At 41.5% G+C, this 19,449-nt stretch overlaps 1 protein-coding gene and 1 pseudogene across 14 annotated transcripts in view; one reads left to right on the top strand and one right to left on the bottom strand.

Moving 5' to 3' along the window:
• Positions 1 to 2,741: 2,741 nt before the first annotated feature.
• Positions 2,742 to 3,031, bottom strand: LOC123579808 (annotated as a pseudogene).
• Positions 3,032 to 5,596: 2,565 nt separating this feature from the next.
• Positions 5,597 to 19,449, top strand: part of NCOA3 (nuclear receptor coactivator 3) — a 140,431-nt gene continuing 126,578 nt past the window's right edge. For 8 of the 14 annotated variants that reach the window (XM_045444318.1, XM_045444316.1, XM_045444310.1 and 5 more), the window contains exon 1: positions 5,615 to 5,788. The gene's annotated coding sequence lies outside the window, so the exon portion shown is untranslated. Of the gene's footprint in view, positions 5,789 to 9,131; positions 9,502 to 19,449 lie in introns of those variants that run through there. The other 6 variants (XM_045444319.1, XM_045444314.1, XM_045444308.1 and 3 more) reach the window with 4 other exon arrangements.

Raw genomic sequence — 19,449 nt, 5'->3', positions numbered from 1 at the left:
AGTTTGGGGAGAGAGTTGTATGTCTGAAAAAAAACAACAACAAACAAACGGGGAGAGAGGCGGCATCTGTCTTGACACCTATTCACTTTTCTGCTTTCCTGCATTCTAACTGGAATTGGAATTGGTGTGATTCTTCAGCTGTGGCAGCCATCTTGTGCCCATGAGGTTATAAACTAAGGACAGAAAGCCAATATGCTGAAGATGACAGAGGAGGATTGTAACATTCTGGTTCTTGATGAGCATACTCTGGATCTGTCTACTTTTAGACATATGTGACAATTAAATGTCTTTACTGTTTATGCATCTATGGAGAGACAATAAAGCATAACAGTTAAGATTATAGGCTTGTGAGCCTGGGTTTATACCCTGACTCTAGCATTTAGTACCTTATACCGTTGGGCAAGTTACTCACTTGTTCAACGCTCCCATTTATTCATGCATAAAATGGAGATAATGAAAGACCCACTGCTTAGGGTTATCACAAGGGTTAAATGAATTAATATATATAATGGACTTGGAATTGTGTCTGGTAAATATGTTTTCTATGAGTGCTGTTTAGTATTATCTTTTTTTTTTTTTTTTCTGCCAGAAATTTTTATTTTGGAAAATTGCAAGTCTACAGGAAAATTTCAACAACACAATAAACACCCGCATACTCTGAATCTAGATTTACTAATCGGTAAAATTTTGCCACGTTTGCTCACATGCAGTCTCTCTCTCTGTGCACGCACGCGGGTTATATTTTTCTCCCCTTGAATTATTTGAGAGTAAGTTGAAGGCAGGCTAGTTAGCATGATTACCGGTCTAGCAGCCTGTTACTTGCATACACAGCATGTGACCCGAGCTAGACCAATTGAACAAATTTCTCTCTCTCTCCCTCTTTTTTTTTTCTTTTGATTTTAAGTAATCTCTACACCTAAGGGGGGCCTCGAACTCACAACCCTGAGATCAAGAGTTGCATGTTCTACCAACGGAGCCAGCCAGGCACTCTTTGAATTTGAATCTTGGAATAGGGTGATGAGAAGATAGAAAAAAATGATTCAGCTCTAGATTTACTGTTGGTTCCAGAGAAGATATTCGGGATCTTCTTTTTCCCTGGTTTCTGACATTTTACTCCATCCCATAGTCTATTGTTGTTGCTTGCAACCCAAGAGCCCTGAAGGACACAGCTGTCCTTGAGGAAGGGAGCGCCTATCCTGGGAGTGTGGAGGTAGAGGTTTCGTGAGATCACAATTGTTGTAGGCAGAATCTCTTCATTTTTGGAGGGCTTTAGCTGGGTGACCTTATAACCTCATTCTCACAGCATTATGCTTCTGTGTACCCTAGGCCAAGGCAATTTGATTGGGGCAATTTCAGGATTTGAGACTACTCTTCCTACCTACTGAAAGTTTTCAGCCACAGGTCAGCAAAAGCACACACATGTAGAATGTTTCAGTTATCAATTGCTGTTAACAAACCACTGCAAAATTTAATGGTTTAAAGAACAACCATTTTATTATCTCTCATGATACTGTAGGATGATTTGGCTCAGTGGGTGGTTCTTCTGTTCTCGATCTTATTGGTGGGGACTGCAGTCCCCTGAGCCTCCAGGGACTGGCATGTGAAAAAAGGCTGACTCATGGGGCTGGCAGTAACTACTGGCTGGGATCTTAGCTGGGACTGTCGACTGGAGTCCCTCCCTTTTTTTTCCATGTGGACTCTCACTCTCCACGTGGCTTGGGGTTCCCACAGCATGGAGGCTGGGTTCCAAGAGGAAAGAAATGGAAGCTGCCAATCATCTTAGGGCATGAGCTGAAAGTCTCACCATAAAACTGCCACCATTTTCATTCATCGAACAGTTCCAGAGCAACCCCAATTCAAGAAAGAGGAAAGAAAGTTTACTCCTTGATGGAGGCACAACTTGTGCAAACAGGACGGAATGATAGCAGACATCTTCACAGACTATTTACTAGAGCATTTCACTCATTTGGCTTATATTTGAAGTCAAGAATAGTGTATTCCAGGGGTGCCTGGTGACTCAGTCCGTTAAGCATTGGACTTTGGCTCAGGTCATGATCTCGGGGTTGGCAGGCTGGAGCCCCTCTTAGGGCTCTGTGCCAACAGCGTGGAGCCTGCTTGGGATCTTCTGTCTCCCTCTGTCTGCCCTCCCCCTGCAAATAAATAAACATTAAAGAAAAAAAAAAAAAAAGAATAGTGTTTCCCAAATGTCACATCAAAACCTTGCCAAATTCAGCACAGAAGTTGCTTCCTCCTAGAAGCTTTTTCCAATACCCCTTGAGTTAAAAGGTCTATTCTTGGGTTCCCAAACAATTTGTATGTATTTTTTATTTTCATTTTTCGTATTTTTTACTTATTTTTTTAACATTTATTTATTTATTTTGAGAGAGAGAGAAAGTGTGCGCACAGGTGCAAGTGGGGGTGGGGCAGAGAGAGAGAATCCCAAGTAGGCTCTGTGGCGTCAGAGCAGAGGGGCTAGATCCCATGAACCATGAGGCTGCTGTGGGGCTTGATCCCTTGAACCGGGAGATCGTGACTTGGGCTGAAATTAAGAGTCAGACGGTCAACCGACTGGGCCACTCAGGAGCCCCCAGGCGCCCCCATATTTTTTAATTGTTAATATTAGTTACACCTGCTGTGAATCTATGTCTTCTATATGTATATGTATCTATACATATCTATAACATATTTATATGCGTAGAGATATATATTTTGGCCACATAAAGTAACCCATTTATTATAGGCTAGCAATGTTTCAAATGGTGGAACTTCTCCCGGTCTTTCTACTCCTTTAGTCTTCTGATGGGACTGTAGAGCTGGTAGTGTAGGTCCAGGTACCACCGGCCACCGTTTTCATGCAGGAGCCACAGTGCCAGATCCCCACAGCTTTTCTTTTCATCTTGGTTTTGCCACAGAAGGAGCAAATGTACTTGGCACACTAGCTTCTTTCAATCTTCACCATTTTCCTGTGGGAGGCACCTTAATGGGTCCCATATTTACTAATGATTCCCAACTTCTTGCTGTGTTTAGTCATGTTGCCACAAACTAGGTCTGAGACCAGAGAGCTGAATATATATGTGTGTGTGTACACACACACACACACACACATATAAGTATGTATGTATATATATGTACATGTATATATATGCATATACATGTTTACGTATATGTATATATATAATTGATAGATTGATTTCTTTTTTACCTTCTTTCCTTTCTTCTTTTCCCCTCCCTTTCCTTCCTTCTTTCTTTCTTTCCATTTCCTTCACAATTATTTAAGTGCCTACTCTAAGCCAGACACTAATCTGGGTGCTGGAGACGCTTGAGTGAACTGAACAAATTCCCTGCCCTCTTGGAGCGTTTGGTTTGGAAGATCTACTTGATCTTCTATGTTTTTTTTTTTTTTTTTAACTTTTTTTTAAGTTTATTTAAGTAATCTATACACCCAACTTGGGGCTCAAACTCACGACCCTGAGATTAAGAGCTGGAAGCTTCTTCACTCGCCCCTGATCTTCTTTGCTTTAGAAGATCTACCTGAATGACAATAGGTAGCAGAGATCTGAATGACAATGGGGAGCACGCCAAGAGGAATGAAAACTGCCGGAGAGCAAAGGGAACAAACAGCACAGTAAGCGACAGTCCCTGAGGCATGTTTGGGAAGTTCTCGAAACAAGAGAAATGTTAGTGTCTTGCACAGGATAAGAAATTAGAAAAGATCTATTACCTGAGATCGGAGAGGGAAGCAGAGACCAAGCCAGTTAGGTTCTGGGTTTTATCCCAAATGCAACAGGATGTCACTGGAACATGTTCAGGTTGGAAGTGACATGATTTAGTGCATGAGTTTTCAAAGATCCCTCTGGCTACTGTGTGGGGAGTGTTTTGGGGATTACTAAAGGGAAAAGCAAGGAGAGCTTCAGTCGTTCAGGTGAAAGTTCATGCAGGGTCTTAGCATTCATTTCGGGATCCTCAACATCCAACCACAGTGTTTATTATCTGTTGTTTGATGAGGGATTGAATACAAGTAGCATATACCGTCTGAGTGAGTACTCTCGCTAAACTATGTGGTGGGTCCTGAGAATACTACGTCAGAGAATGAAAGAGACAAAAGCTCTACCTTCATGGAGTTTTCATCCTAGTGAGGAAAAGAGATAATAAGTACCGCAAGTAAACAGAAATATGTTGTTTCCAATGATAAAAAATGCTATGAAAAGAAATGAAGCAGGGAAGAGGGATAGAGAAAGCTGAGACCACAGTGGGCGGGAATTTAAAATAGAGCAATCAGGGAAAGCCTCACTGAAGAAGTGACATTTGGACAATGAGGGGTGGGGAGGGAGATGAGGGAGGGTGTTGTTTAAACTTTCAGGTGGTGGTGGGGGTAGGGGTGGGGCGGGGAGCGAACCAGGCAGAAATAGCAGAGGCAGGGCCTCTGAGGTCAAGGTGTGGTAGGTATGTTGGAGGGACCCCAAGGAGTCCAAGTGGGCCTGGAATACAGCAGTGGGTTGGACAAGAAGCCGGTGATGGTGACTGAAAGGGGATAGACAGGTTGTATGGGCTCTGCAGGTTACTGTAAAGGTTTTGGAGGACAGACATAAAATGACTTGGTTTTTATCAGGACCTCTCTGGCTGCTACGTTGAGAGTAGGCTGGAATGGAAGCCGGGAGAACAGCAAGAAAGCTACTGCAGTAGTCCAGGTGGGAAAGGATGGGAGCAGAGCATAAAGTGGTTTTTTTTATTCTACTCACACTCGAGACATTTAACACTGATTCAACAGTATTATCTAATATAGAGTCTATATTACACCCCCCCCCCCCCCCCCGCTTCCTGCCGTCCGTTTTACATTAAAGAAAAAAAAATCTTGATCCAATCAAGGCTCATCTACTGCCATTTGGTTTTCACCTCTTCCGTGCTTTTTTAAGAGCCCAGGCAAGGTGTTTTGTAGCATGTCCCACATTGTGGATTTGCCTGGTTGTTTCTTCATAGTTAGGTTCAGGTCGGCTGTTTTTTTTTGGCAAGGATACTACTACAGAGGTGGCGTTGTGCCATCCCCATTGCATCATATCAGGAGACAAGTAATGTCAGTTTGATCCATTACTGGTGAAGCTAAGTGATAGTGTTTGGTGATTAGATCTCTCGGTTGAGATGGTGTCTGCCAGATCTGTCCACTGCAAAGCAAGCTATTCCGTGGGATACTTGGGGGCTGAATATATAGTGAATATACTATCACCCAACAACCTTTCGCCCGGTGACTTTAGCATCTAATGAAGGGCCCGGTGGCTTCTGACCGTGTGCCTCAGTTTGCTCCTCTGAACAATGAGGATAACAGTGGTCTCGAAGGGATGCTTGTTTTGAGGATCAGTACTTGGCATACAATAAACGCTAGGTAAAGGTTAGATATTACTGGACGAAGGCAAGTGTGACAGGATTGAGGGCAGGGCTGAGGCTGCACTCCAACGCTCCGGAACCCGCCGCGGCTCCCAGGCGGCGAGCCGGGGACACCGGCCTGGGGGTCCTCACCGCCACGCCCTCGCGCCGCGCGAGCGCGGCCGGGCGGGGGCACCCAGCGCCCAGGCCGCGCAAGGCCCCCTGGGACCGGTAGTGCTGGGCGTGGCCTCGGGACTACATATCCCGGAGGCCCCCGCGCCGCTGCTCCAGCCGCTGCCGCCTCAGCCTCCACACAGCGACGGCGGCGGCCGCGGCGGCTGAGTCGGTGGCGGCGGCGGTGGCGGCGGCTGCGGGCTGAGCGGCGAGTTTCCGATTTAAAGCTGAGCTGCGAGGAAAATGGCGGCGGGCGGTGAGTGGAGATAAAGGAGGAGCGGCGGCGGGCGAGGGGGTGGAGTGCGAGGCGGGGGTGAAGAGGGCGAGTCCCCGGGTTGCCGCGAGCCGGCGGCTTTGCGGCTCCGCGGCGGCGCTGAGGGGCGCGCCGAGCGGGGGGCGCGCTGGGATAGTTTTGGGGTGTCGGGGCCGCGCCGCTTCCCCGCAGCCCGGGGCGGCCCCGCGGCCGGAGGAGGGGAGTTGAGGTGGGGCGGCAGCCGGCTTGGGAGTCGGAGGGGGTCCCCGCGCGGAGGGGTCACCCCGAGGAGTTTCGGGGGGGGGGACCGCGGGGGCCCACTTTTCCCCTCCTGTCCCTGAAGTTTTGTCTTTCCCCAGCCCTTGGGGCTGCTTTAGAAAGCTCCCCGCGTCCGCCTCCCGCTGCCTCGGCTCCTTCGCAGTTATTCGGAAGAATTAGGGGGCGGGGGCAGCGGCGCAGACCCCACGACCCCCACCCCAGCCTCCAAGTCGCACCCAGAATCGGGTTGCGTTTTGTTGCTGTGTTTCCTCCCGCACCGGGGCATTTTTAATATTTGAACTCGAATGATCTGCGGAATTTCATTTTGGGCACGGGGAGGTTCTCCGCAGTTTTCTCGGTAAAAAGGCATTTTGCTACCTCTGGTGTGAAGGTTGGGAAATGGCAAGTGGGAAGTTGGCAGATCAAATTTGGGGTTTGGCTGTCTTCGTCAGGACTGTTTTTTCTCCCCCCCCCCCCCCCCCCCGTCCCCATCTCGAATCTTACGTACGTTGATGGAGTTTGCAATGATTTAAATTGTCTTGCACATGCCTTTAAATTAAAAAAAAAAAAAAAAAAAAAAGGATGATCCATGAGTCGTTGGGAGGCTTAGTTGCTCCCAGTTTGAGGGCACTCGGGGTGGAAAAGTTAACCAAAAGAGCAGTGGTGAGAGCGAGAAAGCATCGTCTCAAAATCTCATAAAACAGGAGGAGTTTGGGATTCCAAAATGGAATGACACGAAAGGCATGAAATTGTCCCGAAGTCGAAACTCACCCCCCCCCAGCCCCCCGCCCCCCGCCCCGTCTCGAATGCGAAGACTTCCTTTTTTGCAGTTTTTGAGCAGCGCTTCAAAGCCAACCTGTTTTTGTTATTAAGCCTGTACCGTAAAGAAACCGGAAGGCGAGTACCAGCTGTCTTGCTGCAGTGGTTTTTTAAATGGAGTTGAATGAGATGAGCGAGTGGGAGCGGTGTTGAGTGAGATTGCTGGATCTCCTGATTTAAATGCCCAGCCTCGGACCCACCTAACTGGTCCCTGGCTGCAAGAAAGCTTCAGTATATTTGTTGCAGCAGGTTGTAGAGAGGATGATGGAAAAAACAAAACAAACCAAACCAAACCCCAAACGTGGGTCTTGTGAATGCCGCATACACTGAAAGGTGAAATGGAAATCTGGAAGTTCGTGAAATATTTGTTCTTGAGAAAAATTTGAATTACTGCTCTGTTTAGAATAGGTTATACCAGATACGATACCCAACTGGAAAAAGGTACACAAGCGTTGAAAAAGGAGTCTCTCCCGTGAACCCTCCAATTCCGGCTCCTCGGAGGCAGTGGCTGTTGCCGGTTTCTGGAGTATCCTCGGTCTTTGGAATAATTATTTTAAGATTTTTATTTGAAACATAACCCTTGCTGGGTACCAAAGCCAGGAAGATAAGATGAACAGAAGAAAGGGAGAACGTGGCGGGAATATTGTTTTCTTTTCACTGTCTTGAACAAATGTTCATAGCTGTTAGAAAAAGCTTCTGAACTTACCTCTGATGTTGCCTTAAGCACTGACACCCTTAAAGAAGTAACAATCTGTGGGGCTTGAGGATGAAGAACGGCTGCCAGGGTGCATTGTTTGTATGTAAGATGAAGCCTCTGTTTGTAACATGTAAAATGATATTGAACACTATAGCTCCTGTCACTGGAGGTTGCTTCAGGTTCTGCATTTAAATGAGCAGTAATCTAGGTTGCCTGTGATCCTAAATTACAGTGGTATTTTATATATTGATAGAAGTGACTTAATTGTCCAATCAGCATTAAAAAAGAGGCATATGCCAGCTTCTAGTTTATACAAGTACATTTTGAACATGACTGTAGAATAAGCGGGTTGCCATGATGTTTCTAGAGCGGTTGCAGGAAATATTTCTACCATAAAATATTCCTTACCTACAGAGACCTCGAGAATGCAAACACAACCCCAGCATAATTAACAGGATTTCTATTTTTGTAAGTTCTAGAATGTTGGTTTTGAATTTACCAACACTACGGTTCATTAAAGAAATTCAGTAATACTAGAGTTTAGACGGTTAGGGATTGCATTAAATAATTTCACTGTATTTTGACATTGAGTAAACTGTGCATCCCCTCCCCCCTCCCCCCCATAAGAGTTATTTTTTATATCAGGGATACATTCTTAATCCCTGTATAAGAATTGTTTCTCTAAATTGCCCCTCACTCCCTAGACAAACAAATTAGAATTCATTCAGTAAGGAGTGTACTGCAGGACCCTGGATCCTTTTTCTGGGAGATGCGAAATGAATACTTTTTGAAATGGTTACTTACTAAAGCCTTCTTGACTGGTGTTTTGAAATAAACTTCAGGGACATATTAAAGATGAGGGTTTTTTTTTTTTTTTTTAAATTCTTTTGTGTATTAACTGATTCTAGAATCTTTTAAAGACGAGTATGTTTTTTGAGAAGTCTTTAAACAAATAATTTAAAAATAATTCAGACAATAAGGTAAGATATAAACCCAAATTGGTGTTAAAATAAATGGCTTTAGGGTTTCTTTTTCAGTTTTTTAGAATATATAATTTCAAGCCATGGCCTGAGGATGTAGACTACTTTCAAAAACTTAATTTTTGTAAGTTTAGAATGAGTATAGCCTCCAGTGGCTGTTTGTCTACAATGGAAAGGGACCACAATTTAATGCAGTTGTTACTTTAATGTTACCTAGGACTAGAAGGAGTTGTTGATCATGTTGAAGAGTTTCTCATGTAGTTTCTCATAGGTTAAACCAGAGAGTACCTGTCCCAGTTTGGTTTGAACTTATTATATACCCTGTAGTGTAAAATATTCTGTTTTTGTTTTTTCATTATCGAGTGTTTAAAGCTCTGGGAGCAGAAAATTAGTATTGGAAATGTATCTTAACTTTTCTTCTTTCTCATAGTTCAACAGATTAAAGAAATAGGTAACTGCATGTTAGTTTAGATCCACAGGGATAGTATGGAGATTGAATGCTGCAGTAAAATGTAGGCATTTTCTTCCATTTTATTGAGTGCTTTTTGGGGGTGGGGGAGGGGATCACAAAATGAACATTTCTCGGTAAAAGTGGAGGAGGGGCTGTATTGTAATGAGGCTTATTCCTTCTTTTTGTTAGTGTTTGCTGCGTAAATTCATTTAGCCCATTGGTTTTCTGATAGAGTTTCTGGGAGATTATTTTGGGTTAAGGGTGCAGTTTATCCAGAGTCTAACCTTATTTCCACTCCTAACAAATGACGGAATTGACTTGAATTTAATCGCCGTTCCCTTTCCTACCTTCTGGTGGGGAGTTAAATGAACAGGAAAATGGCCAGAAGATACACAGCAGGAGTTGAAAGGAAGACCTGCACTGTCTAGGAGGCTGATTTATCCACAAACTGGATAATCTTCTTAGACTACATACTGCCAGTTCCCAACTTTGTCAGCATTAACTCAGTTTGGTAGGTTCTGCTGGCCTAGGTCAATTTACAGGGGGGGCAGTAATAAAGGTTTATTTAACTGTAATAAATTTTGTGGCCTAGAGGCAAAGGAAAGAAGTCTGACCTATCTGGCAAATGGGCTTTACCTAGTTCAAAGAATATTTTAAGAGCAAATGTACTAGTCTTTTCTGTTAGTATTTTTTCCTGTTTTTCATTATGAACGTCTGTGTCCTATTTTTTCTTTTCCATTGATATTTTTTACCGGTATGTTTGGGGAAAGAATGACTTTTTTTTTTTTTTTTTTGAGTGTAAAAAAATTTTTTTTTGTATGCTGTCCACCTATGAAGGTATTCTTCTGAAATGTTTAATTTCTTTGATTAGAGGTTAAGAGGGTTCTGAAGGTTCAGTTTTTGGAAACTAGGCTGATTAGATTACTAAATTTAACTCTTTATCATCCATGTAAGGATGAAAAGGGAATATTGGCATGGGTACCACATAGTAATGGATAATCTACTGCTCCCTGGGGCTTTGCTTTTGGTAGCTATAGCAGCTGAGTGGGAGTAGTAGATGGATAGATGGGAAAAGACTGCAGAACTCAGCATAATCCTCAATTAGGATAAGCCTCATGGTTAATTGAATGTTGAGTGCACAGGTTAAATCCCATTATAACAAACTCCAGGGGACTAGCTAAATTATTTTGTTGTACTGGGATTGAACTTTTTTGAATATTGTTTGAAATAAATTAGTCTTTTTGTTTTTGTTAGAGGTGTTAGAAAAATTTTTATGTATTGTAACAATTTGAGAAGTTGTTACTCATGAACCAATGTGTCCAAGGTTTAATTTTAATGCTTTTGCCTTTAAAAAGGAAATAACTCATGTTGAACGGGGCATATACTTTATCCGCCCCCCCCCCCCGCCCCCCCCCCATGCTCCCACATCTAGGTCTGTGTCTAGAGTAGCTCCATTGGTTTATTTCAACAACCAAATACATTTATGGGTACTGCTGCCACCATTAAAGTGTGGTCAGAGGAAATGGGAAATTCCCCATGTTTCCAGGTGACTGCTGCTGGTAATTTTTTCTTCCCTTGAAAACTTTTTAAAATAAATGAATATACTTCACTCTTGTGAACTTTACTTTTTTGGTAATAATTAAGGTAGCCCTTTTCCACTGATCCCAGTGTAGTTGGTGACAGAGATCTATATGGTTTAAAAAAAAAAAGGGATGGTAGTATTGTAGTTATAAATGTGGAATTTTTCAGAAACAGGATTAGTATACATATGAGAAAAGTTAGTATTATGCTTGGCCAGAAATACACTTTTTGTTTTTTTTCCTGTCTTGTATTTTCAGATTGGTGTTTGAGGAACTTCAGGTGTTTATATCCCACCTTCATATCTAAGGCTAGCGTTTTTAGTTTGCGTAGAGAGTGTTGATTGGGTGCAGCAAGACATTTTTGAAGTCATTCTTTTAAATAGATGTTCCATGAAGGAGGGAAAATCTGAAAGAGGGAATTTCAAAGCAACCCAAGCAGTGTTTTGAAAGTTCTCGAGTCAAGAATAATGACTGGCCAGTAGGCAGGAAGCCTGCAGTTGTATTGTGGTATTGTGCCTCCAGCTTACGCGTTTGAGAACTTGAGTACAAAAGAGGAGAAAGCGTGGGGAGGGGAAGAAAGAGTTTTAACAACAACAAAAAGAGGGGGGTGGGGGAGACTCTTAGAGTAAATACTCTTTGCTTTTCTGTTTAAGTGAAATCTAAAACCAAATTATTTTTACTTTGAGAGGAAATGTTTGTTTATCATAATCTAAATGGCCTAAACTGACATTTTTATACATGAGAGTTAATTGTTACTGGTGGAAAGAGCAGCATGATCATACACTCAGTTTTAAAACAACTTTAATAAAAAAAAAAAAAATCTCGGGGAATCTGGCTGATTCAGTGGGAAGAGCATGCTCGATCTCCAGTTCATGAGTTCGAGGCCCACGTTGGGTGTGGAGATGACTAAAAAATAAATAAACCTGAAAAAAATCTACACACGAAAACTTTTGGATATTCCCCTCTTTTGTTACCTAATCAGTATCATTTGTTGGCCTGTTACTTTGAAAATGATACTTGTGAAGAAGAGTTGAGAATAATTTGCAAGCTAGTATTGTAAGCTTCATGCAAATCAATCTCAAGACATTCCTTAAAATTTATAAAACAAAGGGGGTGGAATATGTGATCTCCAAAGTTCATTATATTGGAGAATTCTATAAACTTAAAGCATTGTATAGATATGTAGAACGGTCTTATATTTAAATTTTGTTGGTCAAACATTAAATGGGTTAAGCTCTTTATATCAGATAATGGTAACCTTTCAGTGCTGACTCATGAGTTGGGAGATAGAATGATTTTTGAGCTCCTGACTTCATAGTAGGTGCTACAAGCTGCAAAGTGTGTGCTGGCACATATGTGTCTGGGGAAGGGGGAGGGGGAGAGAATTTTCAACCCCCTCCTTCTCTTGTAAGAAAATGAAGTCATATTTTTCTTTACTCTCAGTAAAGCTGTCATCAGTGGAATGGATTATTGAATTTAAGTCACTCTGTAGAGTAGCTATATCAGCTTGATTTTGTTTCCAGATTGAAATTTGGCAACTTTATTTGAAAATGTTTTAAGGATTACCCAGTATTCTTTTCACCAAATTGTGTCTTTAGTCTAAACACCCTCTGCTCCATCCAAGCTCATCTCTTTTCCTCTTTTACCTGTCTGGTGGTGGTTGTGTTTTTATACGACTTTCATCCCAGTGAACACAGTTGGCCCCATTGCTGTCAGAGCAAGTCCTTGGCTGCATCCAGGAAAATCTAACTTCGCCAGTGAGAAAAATAACTCCACACATCCGTTGCATCCGTCGGAGTGCCAGTTGTATATTCTTCATACAATAAGACAGGACTATCACTGTATTAAGATTTAAGAATAATCTCACCAGGCATCAATACAGTGAGTTCAGGAAGCTACTTTCAAAGCGCACAGCCACATCTAGTCTCATTTAAGTAAATTTCCCAGACCACCACAACTGAAAATACAGTTCTAGAATATGGTAGAAGCCTTAGGTGTAGGGAAACCAAGTTAGGTGAACCTGGAATTGTGAACTTGTCCAATAAACTCCACTTTTCTGTTTCTTTGTTTAAAGTATGAAATACCTCCCACATGTTAATTCTTTTTTTTTTTTTCAACGTTTATTTATTTTTGGGACAGAGAGAGAGACAGAGCATGAACGGGGGAGGGGCAGAGAGAGAGGGAGACACAGAATCGGAAACAGGCTCCAGGCTCTGAGCCATCAGCCCAGAGCCTGACGCGGGGCTCGAACTCACGGACCGCGAGATCGTGACCTGGCTGAAGTCGGACGCTTAACCGACTGCGCCACCCAGGCGCCCCTCTTTTTTTAAGTTTTATTAATTTTGAGGGAGAGTGTGAGTGCGTGCACGAGTGGGGGAGGGGCAGAGAGAGGAAGAGAGAATCCTCAGGGATTGGGGTGGGGGGAGGGGGAGATCATGACCCGAGCCCTGAGCCAAAATCAAGAGATGCTTAACTGACTGAGCCACCCAGGCACGCCTCCCACATGTTACTTTTTATTTATTTATTTAAAAAAAATTTTTTTTTTTTTAACATTTATTTATTTTTGAGACAGAGAGAGAGACAGCATGAACCGGGGAGGGTCAGAGAGAGAGGGAGACACAGAATCGGAAGCAGGCTCCAGGCTCCGAGCTGTCAGCACAGAGCCCGACGTGGGGCTCGAACCCACAGACCGCGAGATCATGACCTGAGTCGAAGTCGGACGCTTAACCAACTGAGCCACCCAGGCGCCCCCACATGTTACTTTTTAAACTGACTTTTCATACCAGCATTCAGCATTCTCTTAGCTATGAGGCCCCAAGCTTTAATCATCTTTAATTTGCTACTGTTTGGCGGTTGCCCACTCCCCCATACACACATACTTAACCAGTATTTATTAAGCCTGTAGTGTTGAAGGCGCTGTGAGAGTTAATAAGGTTTTGACCTCCAAGTGCACACAATCAATCAGGTATTCACATCACTTCAGTATGAGGCAATTTATTTTGCTTATAAAGATCAAGAAGAAGTTCAGAGGAGGAAAGGACTACTTCTGACCAGGTGATGAGAATGCAAGACTTTGAAGAATGAGTGAGATTTTAATATGGAGACAACAGTTTCTGTTGGTGAGAAATCATTAGCAAGAGCTCAGAGGTAAGGCATTTTAAGACTTGGCCATTTAAATACTCAAATGTTAGTGGATTTGAGTAAACTCGTTTTGTTTTTGCAGAATCCTGTTGATACATTTCTCTTAAATATATTTTCATTACAATTTCTAAAACTCTAGTTCAGGCCCTTTATTTCTAGATGTTTGTAATAGTTTTCAAAGTAGTCCCTATTGTTTCCCTAAGTCCTCTCTGTACTTCTTAAACATCATTTTGATTACATTTTTTGCTTAAAAATTTGCAAAGTACAATCGAAATTCCTTAACCTAATATTCAGTTTTTAACCATCGTCTTTTTAAAATCAATCTTTCCCATTTTTGTTGCCTCTTGAGTCACGCTGGTGCTTTCTGACTCTTCTCCCTTGCTATCTAACCTAGCCATTAAGGTCTAGTTCAGATCCTGTCTCATTTAAGTAAATTTCCCAGACCACCACAACTGAAAATACAGTTCTTATTTTCTGATATGAATTTTAATTATCTCTTCACATGCATAGGAGTCTGCATTTATTGATTGGTAGGGCAGATTCAATCAGATGGTCTATTTTTGAAGTGGGCACCGTTTTTTTTTTTTAAATAAGCTTCTAAAGTCATCTATTATTTTTTTGATTATATTCATTTTAGGTGTCCCCTCCCCCAATGCTTGGCATTTGGACATGAAAGTTTCATAAAGTTCTAACTCTCAGGTCAGCTTTTCTATCTGGAAATTGAGATAAAATTAGAGTCTTAGTCCTAAGGACCTATGTCTTCCTTACAGAGTTGTCCCAGATTAATCCTGTCCGGGCCTTAGGATTCGTACTTCCCAGATGTCCTAAGACTGGACCGTCCTTCTGCGAGTTGTTCGAATGTTTTTATTCAGTACCACGGTTCTTCAAAGAATTATGCTAAGCATTGTAGGCATTAAAATCCCTTTGTGATCTAGGAGCTTATAATCTAGTTGAGAAATAAGTATAACTGAAAAAACATAGTTGCAACAACATAAATAAGTGGTTCAGAAGTTCAGAGGGAGAAAAGGTCATTTTCAACTAGAATTGTTAGGGAAAACTTCTTGGAGGAGATGGAGTAGATCTAAACGGAATTAATTGCTGTTTCTGATCTCTCTTTCCCACATCTTTTAATATGTAGTGCTTAGTACAATAAAAAAATTGTGTGTATGTATATATATATATATATACATTATTTTAAACTAAAAAGGCATAACATGGTAGAGTTTAAACATTACAAAAAGGTGTGTGTGTGTGTGTGTGTGTGTGTGTGTGTGTGTATGTGTATACACATATCTTGAAAAAGTAAGGATCATGGTCCCCCAGGTCTTTGGTTTTTGTAGCTACTCTCCTTCCCAAAGGCAACTGCTATTAGAGGATATTCTGTGCAGATAGTTATGGATGTCTCTCCAGTGTGTGTGTGTGTGTGTGTGTGTGTGTGTGTGTGTGTGTTTATTTATTTATTTATTTATTTTTGAGAGAGAGAGAGAGAGAGAGAGAGAGAGAGAGAGAAACAGTATGAGCAGGGGAGGGGCAGAGAGAGAAAGATACAGAATCTGAAGCAGGCCCCAGGCTCTGAGCTGTCAGCACAGAGCCTGATGTGGGGCTCAAACCCAGGAACTGAGACACCCCTATCTTTTTTTTTTTTTTAAAGTAATCTCTACTCCCAATGTGGGGTTCTAACTCATGACCCTGAGATCTAGAGTCACATGCTGCACTGACTGAGTCAGCCAGGTGCACTTCTTATTTATCTTTCTTTTTGGTATTTATCTATCTGTCTGTGTGTGTGTGTATGTATGTATGTATGTATTTAATTAAAAGTAGGCTCCGCATACAACATGGGGCTTGAACTCACGAGCCTGAGATCGAGTCGCATGCTCAACCAACTGAGCCAGCCAGGTTTCCCCTCTTACTTATCTTTTAAAAACTTATCCCATCCCAAGTCGCTTGACTGCTTGAAGGCATGAAATCTATTGTTCATTGTCTAAGATTATGAAACTAAACTCCTTCCCATGGAGTTCCCAAAGCCTTTCATAATCTGATTCTAATCTACATTTCCAGCATCATCTTATTTCTGTGTGTCTTATACTTTAGCTGCTATTAAGTTTCTCTTGTTCTGCCTTCCCTGGTCTTACCCTACTAAAAATTATCTCTCCTGTGTTCTGATTCATATTCTTAGGTATAAAAGCTAAAAGCTAGAATTTATCCAAGCTAATATGCCTGGACAGTTTTGGGTGTTTAATGTCCATTATCTCATTTAACTGTCTTGTACTGCAGAGCTCTTTTTTTCCCTTCCACTGAAGTCTTATACAAAACCCTATTCGAAATAGAAAATGCGATTTTATTAAAACTTATTTTCTAAGTTGAAATTTAAACTGTTTGCTGGTTGTAAAGGCAGTGAAAATGAAATTGCTGTGATGAATATAAAATTTGAAATTGGGTTCTTAACAACTATTATGGATCTAAATCCACCTCTGCTTCTAGTTTATTTCTGTATTATGAAAATCCCAGCTCATACAGAGATATAGTTGTAAATGGTGTCAGTTCAAAAATATTTTTTGATATATGTAACAGGTGCACATGGGACAAATTCAAAAGGGACCAGAGGGTATGTATACAGTGCAAAGTAAGGCATCCTTCCTCAGGCGTTTCCCAGCCACCTCCCTATCCCCTGCTCAGAGTTCTTGTTAACTGTAGAGTCATTGTTAACTTTAGATACATACATAAATGCATATGCTTAAAAGCTTTTAAGTTCAGTGAATTTCTCCTACATTTTTGGGTAACGTATAATAAAGTGTAGCATACATTCAGGAAAATGCATAAGTACAGGCCTATAAATTTTCATAAAACAAACACACTTCTGTAATTGGCACTCAGGAGCCCTCTTCTGGATTGTGTGTATTTTTTAAATGATCTTGGGGAGAGGTTTCACGTCTGTATTTATAACTACTAAGTTCTTTCTAATGGTTACACAGCATTCCGCTGTGTAGTGGATATATCATAATTTATCCAGTTTTATATTATTACAAACAGCTGTAAGCGAATATCCTCATACGTATTTCTCTGTCCCATGTTTTGTTGTAAAGCATATAAAAATTTCTGGCAGTAGAATGCTAGAGTATTAAAGGGTATGACTTTAAGTTTTACAGGTATTGCAAGTGGCTTCCTGTTGTAGAGGTTGTAGCAAGTGCTGTATGGAAGTGCTTGTTTTCCCTATCTTGTGTTTCTTTTAATGCTTTTATGCTTTCCTTTTCTTTTATAACAAAAATCAAATGTAAAAACTAAAAAAATGTAAAATAGAAAAATGTCAGGATATCAGACTGTTAGCATAGTTTAATGAGGTGGTAAACTACAATATGTTGTAACTATATATTCTGTTTAATGTGTTTAAAGATGTTTGAAATGTAAATGTACCTATTTATCATTTGTGGGTGTGTGTTACAATTTTTTATAAATTAAAAAAAATTTTTTTAATGTTTATTTTTGAGAGAGAGAGAGAGAGAAAGAGACAGAGAGTGTGAGCAGGGGAGAAGCAGAGAGAGAGGGAGACCCAGAATGCGAAGCAGGCTCTAGGCTCTGAGCTGTCAGCACAGAGCCTGACGCGGGGCTCAAACTTGTGAACTGTGAGATCGTGACCTGAGCTGTGACCTGAGCCGAAGTCAGACGCTTAACTGACTGAGCCACTCAGGTACTCTGTTTTTTTGTTAAAATTTTTTAGTGTTTATTGTTGAGAAAGAGACAGAGAGAGAGAGAGAGAGACAGAGTGTGAGCGGGAGCAGGGGAGGAGCAGAGAGAGACACACACACACACACACACACACACACACACACACACACACAGAATCCGAAGCAGGCTCCAGGCTCTGAGCTGTCAGCACAAAGCCTGACATGGGGCTCGAATTCACAGATTATGAATTCATGACCTGAGCCTAAATCTGACATTTAACCGACTGACCTACCCAGGCGCCTCTGGGTATGCTTTTTTTTTTTTTTTTTTTTTTAATTTGTAGAAATCTATTTTGAGGTATAATTTACTTACACTAAAATTGAACCATTTTAAGCGTGTTGTTTGTTTTGACACATGTAAACTGTTGTGTTACTACCAACCACAATCAAGGTACAGAACATTTCCATCACCCCAGAAAGTAGTATCTTGCTCATTTGTATTTAGTCCTTTTCTAGGTTTTGGAGTATTCAGTGAACCATTGTTTGGCCTTCTGTCACTATAGGTTACTTTTTTCTTTTTTTACCTTTATTGAGGTATAATTGACATTCAGTTAATTACATACGTTTAAAGTGTATAATTTGAGTTTTGACCTAGAGGTCTACCTGTGAATCTGTCACCACAGTTACAGCAATGGAAATATCTGTTAGCTCTAGTGGACATATCCTTGTATCTCTTTATAATCTATCCCTTCCTGTCTTCAGGTGATTGCTGATCAGCCTAAGTCACTGAAGATTAGTTTACCTTTTTGGGAATTGATATAAATGGAATTCTTTGCTGTGTACTTTTTTTCCCCCTTTCGTTGTCAGATGATCCTTTACTGAAATATTTCCCTTTGTAGTTTTTTTTTTTTTAAGTTTATTTATTTATTTTGAGAGAGAGAGAAAGAGCGCATGCCTGTAAGTGGGTGAGGTGCAGAGAGGGACGGAGGGAGAGAATTCCAAGCAGGCTCTGTGCTGATGGCACTCGGGGCTCTATCCCAGGAACTATGAGATTGTGACCTGAGCCGAAATCAAGAGTCAGACGCCCAACTGACTGAGCCACCTGGACGCCCCTTCCTTTGTAGTTCTTAACTAGCTGGGCATTCCACTGCTCCACTATTGATGTCATCTATGATGCCATGAGGGTGGTGGCCATTAACATTGCAGCCCATAGACTGGGTTAGTCCCCAGGATCTCTTTAATGGTTCTAGGGAGTTTCTGTGGCTAAAGATCTGTGCCTCATCTGTCAGGCAGTGTTGATAGTCTCATCAAAAGTGATTCCTGCCGTGCTTAAAAGGGAATAGGCCACTCACTGTTTTTCTACTTTTTTCTGTCTCTTGGCAATTCCTTGAGGGGTTTGATAGTCAGGGAAGAGGCGGAAGGTACCATTTCATTCTGGGCCTGAATGGTCAGTTTCACCTAATCCTCATACCTTTCCAGTCACCATTTGTTTTTGTGGTGTCATTACCAACCTTTTTTGGGAGATGGGTCCAGAGGACTGATCTTGATCTCCGTTCAGACGAGGCACTTACTTCCTCACTGGTACACCTCAGGTATATGAATTTGATCTCATTAGGGTTGAACTTAGGTGACATGATGGAGGTGGCTGATGAACCTGGGTTTGGGATGACAGAAAACAGTTGCACCTTTGCCGCATCTGAGCAGAAAGTCAAAAGTACCATGTACTTTTTTCCAAGGGGAACTGGTTTCTTTCACTTAGTACTGTCTAGTTATTTTGAGATTCGTGCATGTTGTTACATATATCAGTATATTTTTTAAAGGTTTTATTTTTAAGTGGTCTCTACACCCAACGTGGGGCTCAAATTTAGAGCCCTGAGATCAAGAGTTTTATGCTCTACCGACTGAGTCAGCCAGCTAGTCCTCATATTATCAGTCGTTCTATTTTTTATTGCTTAGTACTATTGCCTTGCATTAGGTGTATCTCAGTTTATTTATTTATTCATCTGTTGATGAACATTTGGGTTATGTTCAGTTTTTGGTTATTAAAAATAGAGCTTCTATGACATTTTGTTTGCA

This window comes from Leopardus geoffroyi, chromosome A3 (assembly GCF_018350155.1).
Source record: "Leopardus geoffroyi isolate Oge1 chromosome A3, O.geoffroyi_Oge1_pat1.0, whole genome shotgun sequence".
In the NCBI taxonomy this organism is placed as follows: Eukaryota; Metazoa; Chordata; class Mammalia; order Carnivora; family Felidae; genus Leopardus; species Leopardus geoffroyi.
Note: the sequence above shows the minus strand (reverse complement) of the source record. Positions and strands in the feature narration are given on the sequence as shown.